The sequence below is a fragment of the Podarcis melisellensis genome (assembly GCF_964234715.1).
Source record: "Podarcis melisellensis genome assembly, chromosome: 11".
Lineage (NCBI taxonomy): Eukaryota > Metazoa > Chordata > Lepidosauria > Squamata > Lacertidae > Podarcis > Podarcis melisellensis.
Window position 1 is genome coordinate 40,266,739 of NC_138543.1, and position 9,318 is coordinate 40,276,056.

At 45.3% G+C, this 9,318-nt stretch overlaps 1 long non-coding RNA gene across 1 annotated transcript; it reads left to right on the forward strand.

Annotated features, from left to right (window-relative positions):
• The first annotated feature begins 6,992 nt into the window (after positions 1-6,992).
• On the forward strand, positions 6,993-8,359 carry LOC309380252. The gene is made up of 2 exons (XR_014172772.1): positions 6,993-7,164; positions 7,661-8,359. It is a non-coding gene; the product is annotated as an uncharacterized lncRNA (long non-coding RNA).
• Positions 8,360-9,318: the final 959 nt, after the last annotated feature.

Genomic DNA, 9,318 nt, shown 5'->3' on the forward strand with positions numbered 1-9,318 from the left:
GAACTGATTACGTCCGACAGCCGAGGTACCACTGTAAATGGTAATTGTATTTAAACCCAATGTATCCTGCATTCTTGATAAGTATACTTGTAAGTATATACTGTTATATTGCAAGAGCTGTACTTCATTGCTCTGCAAATCTATTGTCCGGTTGCATCATTTGCAGAACACAGTAAGGACAATTCAATATTCTCTCTCTTGTAACCTATAAGGAACTGATTTGGGGGCATCTGAGATATAGGCTGGTCTGACTGCTGCCTCAACGTGGCACATGGCGAAGCTGCATTTCTCATTCTAGGAGAGGGGGCAAGACTGGAAACCTCTTGGGTCAGTGATCACAAAGCTAATGGGATCTGCTCACATTTGAAGCAGCACTTTCCATTTATTCAGAAATACCCTAGAAGACACAGAATCCAATTTCATGCCTTTTTTGTATCTGTGGAGCTTTGGCAGAAAAAAAAAATCTACTGTATGCCAGTCTCAGAGAATACAATACTGTATCCCTATTACTGCAGGATAACAGAAACAGAACTCATGCATTTTGGACTTCAAACAAAAGGGAAAGCAGAGCAGTCTGGGACTTTGTCCCTATATAGGATTTGCAGTCAGTCAGTAATACCACACAGAGCTTTGTGCAATCAGCCTCTCAAAATTCTCCATTTTATTTGCAGGCAGGGAAACGGGAGAAATCAATTTCAGAAGGAGGAGAACATCTCCAAGTGTTTCTTGGGAATGGCTCTCAAGGTTTTTTTTCAGCTGGAACTCCCCGGAACTCAATTCCAACACCTCCCAGGTGGGCGCCATGGCCATTGTAAGAGAACAATGGAGGTGTTCATGGTGAGTTCCGGCACCTCTCTCTCTAGAAAAATAGCACTGACTACACTTACGTTATCCTTGGCATTGGCCATCCTTGCTGGAGCTATTAAACGGCCTTGGTCCAGTATACCTGAAGGAGCGTCTCCACCCCCATTGTTCTGCCCGGACACTGAGGTCCAGCACCGAGGGCCTTCTGGCGGTTCCCTCATTGCGAGAAGCCAAGTTACAGGGAACCAGGCAGAGGGCCTTCTTGGTAGTGGCACCCGCCCTGTGGAACGCCCTCCCACCAGATGTCAAAGAGAAGAACAACTATCAGACTTTTAGAAGACATCTGAAGGCAGCCCTCTTTAGGGAAGCTTTTAGTGTTTAATAGACTACTGTATTTTAATATTTCGTTGGAAGCCACCCAGAATGGCTGGGGAAACCCAGCCAGATGGGCGGGGTATAAATAAATTATTATTATTATTATTATTATTATTATTATTATTATTATTGACAGCTGGAGTCACTGGTGAGACTAGCCGCTCAGGTTCCCAGTGCAGCACATGCGTCCTGCAGTGGGAGGGTGGGGTGGAGCACGCCACCCATGGGGGCAGAGCAAGCTGTCCATGGGGGCAGGGTGAGCCAAGGCAGGGCACGCTGCGTGGAGCCTCTCTGTAGCCTCCCCCTCAGCTGTAGGGCAGCTGAGGCGGTGGGCAGACGCAAGCCCCGCGGTACTCAAAAAACCAGCATGGAGCTTGCAGGAAGACTCCCCCTCAGGAGAGATGCATGGCTCAGGCATGCTGCAGGCCCTACAGTGTGGCACCCAGTGCGCCCCCCCCCCCGCCTCACCTAGCTACCAGTGGCATAGGAAGTGGGTGCGGGGAAGTGCATGAATTATTTTTCCCCAAAAAAAGTGTTGTGAGCCCACTTTTTTTAAAAAAGCACACACACATATTTTTGCCATTTTGTCACCCCCCCTCAGTGATGACACCCACACACAATGCACCCCCCTTCCTACACCCCTGGCTGGAGTCCAACCTCTTCCAGAGGGCTCCCGGCTCCCCACCCTTGCAGTAAGATATGTGAGTGTTGCATGGACAGGATAGTTTGTGATGTAGCTCAGCAAATGATATCTGATGTGCCTTTATATTTGACAGTAGACAGGCCTGGGCTTTGCAGGGTGGGAGACTGAGATCCCCATATCTGCTGCTCTATGTAAGGAGGGTAGGGTACGAGGAAAAGCTTATAGTGCAGTTTTGTGCCAGCATGCCAACAACTTAATCAGTCTTAGTAGAAACGATGTCGCACCGGTACCATCCAATAGAGATGGTATCTTGTGCATCACAGTCTTGGGAGGAGATTACTAGTAGGACAGGCCCAGGGGTTTATATTTAGACCGAATGTGATTACCTGGAAGTGAGGAAGTTCTCTAAAAGGAAGAACCAAGTAGTAATAGTAATAAACCAAGATTCATGAAAGGTACAGTCTGCTGCAGTAGTAAATGGCTGATTTCAACAACCTAGTCATTTGCCAGGGTAGCATGAAGTGGGAGGGTTGGATCAATACAGGGCTAAATCAATAAGGACAAAAGGACAGTAGGGGAGAAAATGGAAAGTAAAAAAATCAATAGGTTTCCTCTCCATCATGCCCCCAGAGGTCTGTTGAGTTTCTCTTTTTCAAATAATCTTGTCTCCTTGTTTTACAAGAGAAAGGGGTCGGCTTGTTTCACAAGGGAAGGGGGTCAACTTGTTTGACCCTGGCTCTGCAGGTCTCCTGAGTTCTGCTCTGATCTCGAGGGCCATGGCTCAGCCTTACACTACAGGAGCAGTGTATCGGGGCAAATTTTTCTTCCTCTTCCCGTTATTCTGTTGCAATGTGCAAAAAAAAAAATTAAAAATATTTATTTATTTACTGAAGGCATTTTGCCCTGGGGAAAAAGACTGTCAGAGTTCCTTACAGATATCTCAAATATTAAGACAGCCCCTGCCCTAAAGGCTTACAATCTAAAAAACGTGGCACAAAAGCAGGGGGGAAGGTATTGTGAGGGAGGAGGAAAAATGCAAATCCAGGAGTTCTTTGAGTTCTTGAAGTTCCCCAAAGAACCAGCCGGAATGGTAAAAATTCAAGCAGGCAAAAGGTCCTGGTCTCTCAGCTGAGCCAAACAAGGCCTGCAGTCCATTTTCTCCTACTGCTACTGCTGGACAACAGCCGGGGGAGCACTGTACATTATGCACCCCCCTCCTTGTAGATACACAAGTTTATTTTCACATTCGAAGCTTGAAAACCTATCTGCCACAGGAAATACATGTCAGTTCTCCTTCACAAATTATCACACAAGTGTGAAGAGAGGAAGCACAAGCCATTCCTGTGCCCCATGTTGTCGCTTCCTGTAAGGCAAGAGATAACTTTCCAGATTATAATTCAGTTTTGGCGGTGGAGGAGACACATGCCTAGATGCCGAATGTGATCCGCCAACCATCAGGATGCCCTGCCCCCATGCCATTATCTCTCTCTAGGTCATGTCACCGGTCCTATGATCATATCTAGGCCCATGCAGAGCTTTGTCTGAGGCAAGGCGGGGCAGGGCTCTTGCCAGCCTCCCATTGGCTGGCTTAGCCTTCCAAGGTCCAGGGCAATACCCGGCTACCTAGTCATATCCTTCACTAGTCCTGCGCGTACCTTTCTTAAGTGTGTCCCAGGGTCTGTTCACCTCCCAAAATAGACTACTGCAATGCGCTTTACAGGGGGCTGCCCTTGAAAATTGTTCAGAAGCTGCAGCTGGTGCAGAAAGCAGCTGCAAGGTTACTGGTGGAGACGGCTGAATGGTTATACACCACCCATGCTCTGAAGCAGCCTGTGAGCTTCAGGCACTCAAGAATCATTATTATTATTATTATTATTATGGTTATGGTTATAATAATAATATTGCCAACCTAGCAGTTCAAAAGCATGCCAGTGCAAGTAGATAAATAGGTACTGCTGTGGCGGGAAGGTAAATGGCATTTCCGTGCATTCTAGTTTCTGTCACAGTGTTCTGTCACGCCAGAAGCGGTTTAATCAGGCTGGCCACATGACTCGGAAAGCTGTCTGTGGACAAACGGCGGCTCCCTTGGCCTGAAAGCGAGATGAGCGCCGCAACCCCACAGCTGCCTTTGACTGGACTTAACCGTCCAGGGGTACTTTACCTTTACCTTTCACCATCTCCTTGGCTTGGGGAGTCACATAACTCCACACCCTCCAACATTTCTCAGATGAAAATAGGGACGTCCTGAGAATAAGCAGGACATTCTGGGTTCAGTCAGAAAACAGGAGGGCTTCTAGTACTGTCCCTGGAAAATAGGGAGACTTGGGTGAGTCTGAAAAACCCAGGCAGTTTTGTATGAGAGAATAGCCTGGGCCTAAGCTGTATATAGGGCTTTATAGGTCATAACCAGCACTTTGAATTGTGCCCACAAACAGAAGGCCGCAGAGTGCAAACCACCAAAGAGATGTTTTACAGAATGAAAGGAAGGGCACTCAAAAACACCCTGCAGCTACCTTGGAAGTAAGCGAAGCTCAACAACAATACCTGCACCTCACCCGTGAGACTTCCATGAAAATTTTTGCTCCCCTTGAACCATTTTCAAATGCATTTTCTTTTTTCATTAATTGGTGGGGAAGGCGAGGCAAAATGCAGGATAAATGTTCAACACAGCACGAAAAAAATGCTATGCTAATTTTCTCTCAGAGCTAGCTACATGAAGTCTCCTCTGAAACAGGAAACAAAATAAAACCCATTTTTTACCTTTAAGGCATTTGTATAGATGTGTCAGAATTTGTCAATATTCTGTTTCTTTCATCTGGAAACCAATTATTTAGAAAAAATGGCAGAAGACGCAAAGAAAGCTTTTATCTATACAGCGGGGCTTTTCTAGCATGTTGATGGTTGAAGGCATTTGTTGGTACATTTTGAAATAATGTGTGCTATCTCAGAAAATCAATAAACAGACAGCCCTTGAGATGCCATTGCCTGCTTAGGCTGCAAGCGGGAAAGTCCCACTGTGATAATAAAGTACAAAGTGCGTTTTCTGGATTGAAGGCTTGTTATATGAGGCAGTGTGATCAAAACTTTGCAAGGTAAAAGGTGACAGAAGATGGCCTGGAATATTTTCTAGAATGCATCTTTTACACAAAGATAGGACGAGTCCTCCCTTCCCTAGTTGCAGAAGCCAAATGTGCAGTTTCAGGAACATAGCTGTCAACTTACAGATTTGAAAATAAGGGACCAGCAGCCAAAATAAGGGACCTGCAGCCTCACCTGTTCCAGGCACTCCAGTCTTCCTGTCCTTCTGCAGTCTGGTCAAACTCATGCTGGGTAGCTTCGAGAACACTGTCCAACCAACTTTGTAACCAGAGGTTCAACTGAATAGAATCTGAATCACATGCACCACAAGGCCTATGCAGCCTCAACTTAAGATGGCTCCCCGGCCTGGCTTTGCACTGCAAAGTTTGCAGCAGCACGTGCAACAAAATGGCGTCCAGAATTCAACCCCCCCTCAGCTTGCATTAACTAGCCCAGTGTTTCCCAACCTTGGGCCTCCAGCTGTTTTTGGACTACAACTCCCATCATCCCTAGCTAGCAAGACCAGTGGTCAGGGATGATGGGAATTGTAGTTAAAAAACAGCTGGAGGCCCAAGGTTGGGAAACACTGAACTAGTCACACACAAGGCATGCAAGCTCCACCCCCCAGTCGTTCTTAGACTTCTTATTGGGTGAGCAACACAGCCAAGCAACACAGTTGGAGCCTCCCTCCTCCCTGTCCGGCAGGGAAGGAGGGAGGGAGAGGAGCTGCTTCCTTTGAAATTTAAGGGACATCATTTAAGGGACATTTAAGGGACATCCATCAATAAGGGACAGCAGCGGGACATGGCGCTGGAATAAGGGACTGTGCCTTCAAATAAGGGACACTTGGCAGCTATGTTCAGGAATTTTGGCCAGAATTCTCTTCACTTTCTATGAAATTTTCAGTGTGTTTGGTGCCATTTCCCTCATTTTTAAAAATTCCATTGTAGTTCTCATGACAGAAGGAAGGAGAGTTCTGGACAGTATGTCGTTCTTCATTCTCAACATGAACCTACTGTAATACCTCATGCCCATTCACTGAGATGGAGATTTCAGCAACTCTGAGTTTAGAGCTGAGTAAAGAATATCCTGAGAAATTCACTTGAAAAGTCCCTTGATCGGGGCTCCCTCCTATCTGCAATGCTGTAGGATAGTGGTTCCCAATTAGCTAAGTTTTTGTTTTCAAAAGTCAAGCCATGGACCCCCTGTTTTTGAAAATGTTTATGGTATTTTTGTTATGTGGATGGTGCCACGGACTCCCTTCGTGGGTTATTCGGACCTGCTGGGGTCTGCAGACCACCAATTTGGAACCACTGCTGTAGGAAAATTCTGGGATCCACTGGATAATATTCAACACCCTTCCACTTTCTCAACCTGTCTATCTAATAGAGGATTTCAAGTATACCCAACCCAGTATAGTTTAATATTGTTGACCTTGGCATCTGCGCCTTCCAGTCTTGCTCTCTTAGCACTTTGCATAACTAGTGTGCTTCCGTTAACATTAGGTGAACCAACATTCTCAGAAGATATTTTTCTGAGAATAAATCTCTGAGAACTTCCTTAACAGCTGGAGAATCTCACCACATTCTCGCTGCCCACAAAGAGGATGGATAATTTTCTGAGGTCATTTTTACTCAGCCCCACAATATAGGTAGAAAAGTTTCAAAGAGCCATGTGAAACTGTTGGATATTGACCGCTCTCCTCAATTGGGGGGGGGGCAAGCCAGAGCACCCAGTGAAGATTATTATATGGGAAAGTTTGTTTCTTGAATTAGACATCTATGAATGCCAGAGGTTAGTCACCCATGTGGTACCTACCATCCAAATGTTAGAAGATAGGAATGTGCATTGTCATGGTGATGTAATCCTTAAACTGCACTGACATGATGAGATCATAAGATCATCACATTCCCTCTGGAATTCAACAGTCCTCGTGAGCTTCTCTGCTGAATAAATACTGTTTGTTGATGTTCCATGAGATGATAGCCTATCTGGAGGTGCATCTGTAAACTTCCTGTCGGTTTGTACCTTTCAAATGGTTACTGATTCACTTCAGACGGTATTGCAGTTCATCCCATCATCACTTGAAAATCATTGACCAACGGTGCGAAAGGTCTCATGCATCTTATCACTTCATTTGGCATGTTTGTGTCTATTTTTAAAATGTTTTTGCTAATGGTCAGCGAATGAATAACCAGACTCAGAAAGCGGAAGATTGTTCATTTGCACTGAAAGCAAGTTGCAACATCCAAATGGAATTGGGGGTAGGAATTCATTGCATTTCAAACTCAAAACCGAACGTGCTGGAGGTATTGAATTAATACACTGTGGGCATCCTCTTAAACATGCAGGGGCTTGCTTGGAAATCCTTTGTCTCGAGCCAGAAGGAAATGTTCTGTGCTACGGTGTTGAAGAACAAGTAAAAAGCTTATCGCTAGAGAATTGAACTTCAACAAGATCCCAGCGGAAGGACTTTTTGTTAATTTCCCAGAGGGAAGGCGATCAGCTGAAACCTAATTGCTACTCATTTTCTCTCACTTTCACTTTATCCCTTGGATTAAAATCCTGCTGCTTTCAACTTACCTTCAGTCTGTTGGACAAGTACAGTTTCCTGATAGCAGTGCTCAGAAAGACTAAGGGCTCACAGCAAGATTTCCAATTTGGCTTTCTTTAACACAGTTGCATTAGAGAAATGCCGAGGCAGCTTTAAAAGTTAGTCTTTTAAAATAGGTTCTCATTTCTCCTCTTCTTTCTATTCAGCTTTCACCAACTATGACTGTATACACACACTCCGCGACCCGATTTGGAACTCCAGATCAGCCCTGACCTAGAAATCCAGTTTGGATCGGCTGAAGCCTGGTTCTGCCTGAAACAAGCTGGGGTGGAGAGACACAATGGCAGCTTCCTGGCACCAGGGCCACTGCAGTTTAATGGAAGGGCAAATGGCAACATGGCAGGGAGGGCACCGCAGTGTGGACCCACCAATGGGAGCACAGGATTGGCTCCTCCCTGTATGTAAGTGGCAGTGTGACCCCACTGCTATGAATCTAGCATTGTGGCTCAAGCTGGATGAGCTGCTTCTGATCAGGAGCCCAGGGGGACAAAAGAAGCACCCCATTGAAATATATTTATAGTATGGAGGAAGGAAGAAAAACAGTTTATAGAAAGCTTGGGTTTGGTATCAGATAGACTGGAAGCAGTTGAAGGGAGACTGTGTGCACATTTACCTATACCAGGATTAGCGAAAGTGTTCCCTGCTTCAGAAATCTAATTGCTTCTGCCATGTTCTGCTTATATATTTATAATCAAAACAGATATTATGAAGAGGCTATAAGCCCTTCTTATTCTGTCTCATCTGAAGGAAAAGTAAACTAATCCCCACTGTCACTGGAACTCTCTCTGCACGGAGAAGTGGGGAGCGCTTAACTTTATAAATAAAAAATTAAAAAATTGAAGGCATCCTTCTGATCTCCTTATTCCCCTCCAAGAGTGTGACTTCAAATTTAGAACCTTAACGACCTGGACATCTCTTGCTTTCAACCATCTGGACAACTTACGTCAGATGAGGAAATGCAGTGTGGGAGCGAAGGAAATCAGGAAGATCCCGTCTCTGCAGAACGAAAATCCCCTTGGATGATGTTAATTGCTACAAAGCAAGCCTGGCTTTTCCTCTTCCTTTCTTCTCCTTTGGAAGTTTCTGACATATGCAACACTTCTGACAAGAACAACACTTAGCGCATCTGAAAGCCAATGAATTTCTTAAGAAAACATTAGGGTGGTTTAAGAAAGGCATCTGGATTGATTCCCGAAAGGAGGAGGCGCAAAAGAATCACCGTTTACATTGCTAAGAGAATGGAGTCTTGAGGTGTTTAAGCTATAAATGGAAAGGCACACCCTGAGAGCAAGATTAAAGAGCTTTCAGGAAAATCCATTACTCTCATAATTCTAGTTGAAAGGAGACAAATCCAGAGGCCATTAACAATGCATGCAAAGGCTGCATGCACACACCAGGCATGTAAAACACCTTGAAAACACATGACTTCCCTCTAAAACATCCTGGGAACTGCAATTTTTAGGGCTGCTGAGAACTGGAGTTCTGAAAGGGCTAAACTACAATTCCCAGGATTCTTTGAGGGAAGCCATGTGCTCCAAATGTATGGCGTTTATGCAGCCAAGGTGTTGGTTATTTGCTAATGAGCTGATGCTACACACAAACACAAGAACTGTAGGAAGGAAGAAGACTGGACCATAGCTGTCAACCGTCCCTTATTTGGCGGGAAAGTCCCTTATCCCAGCTCTGTGTCCCACTGCTGTCCCTTATTGATGATGTCCCTTAAATTTCCCGGGTTTCAAAGGAAGCAGCTCCTCTCCCTCCCTCCCTGCCAGCCAGGGAGGAGGGAGGCTCCAACTGTGTTGCT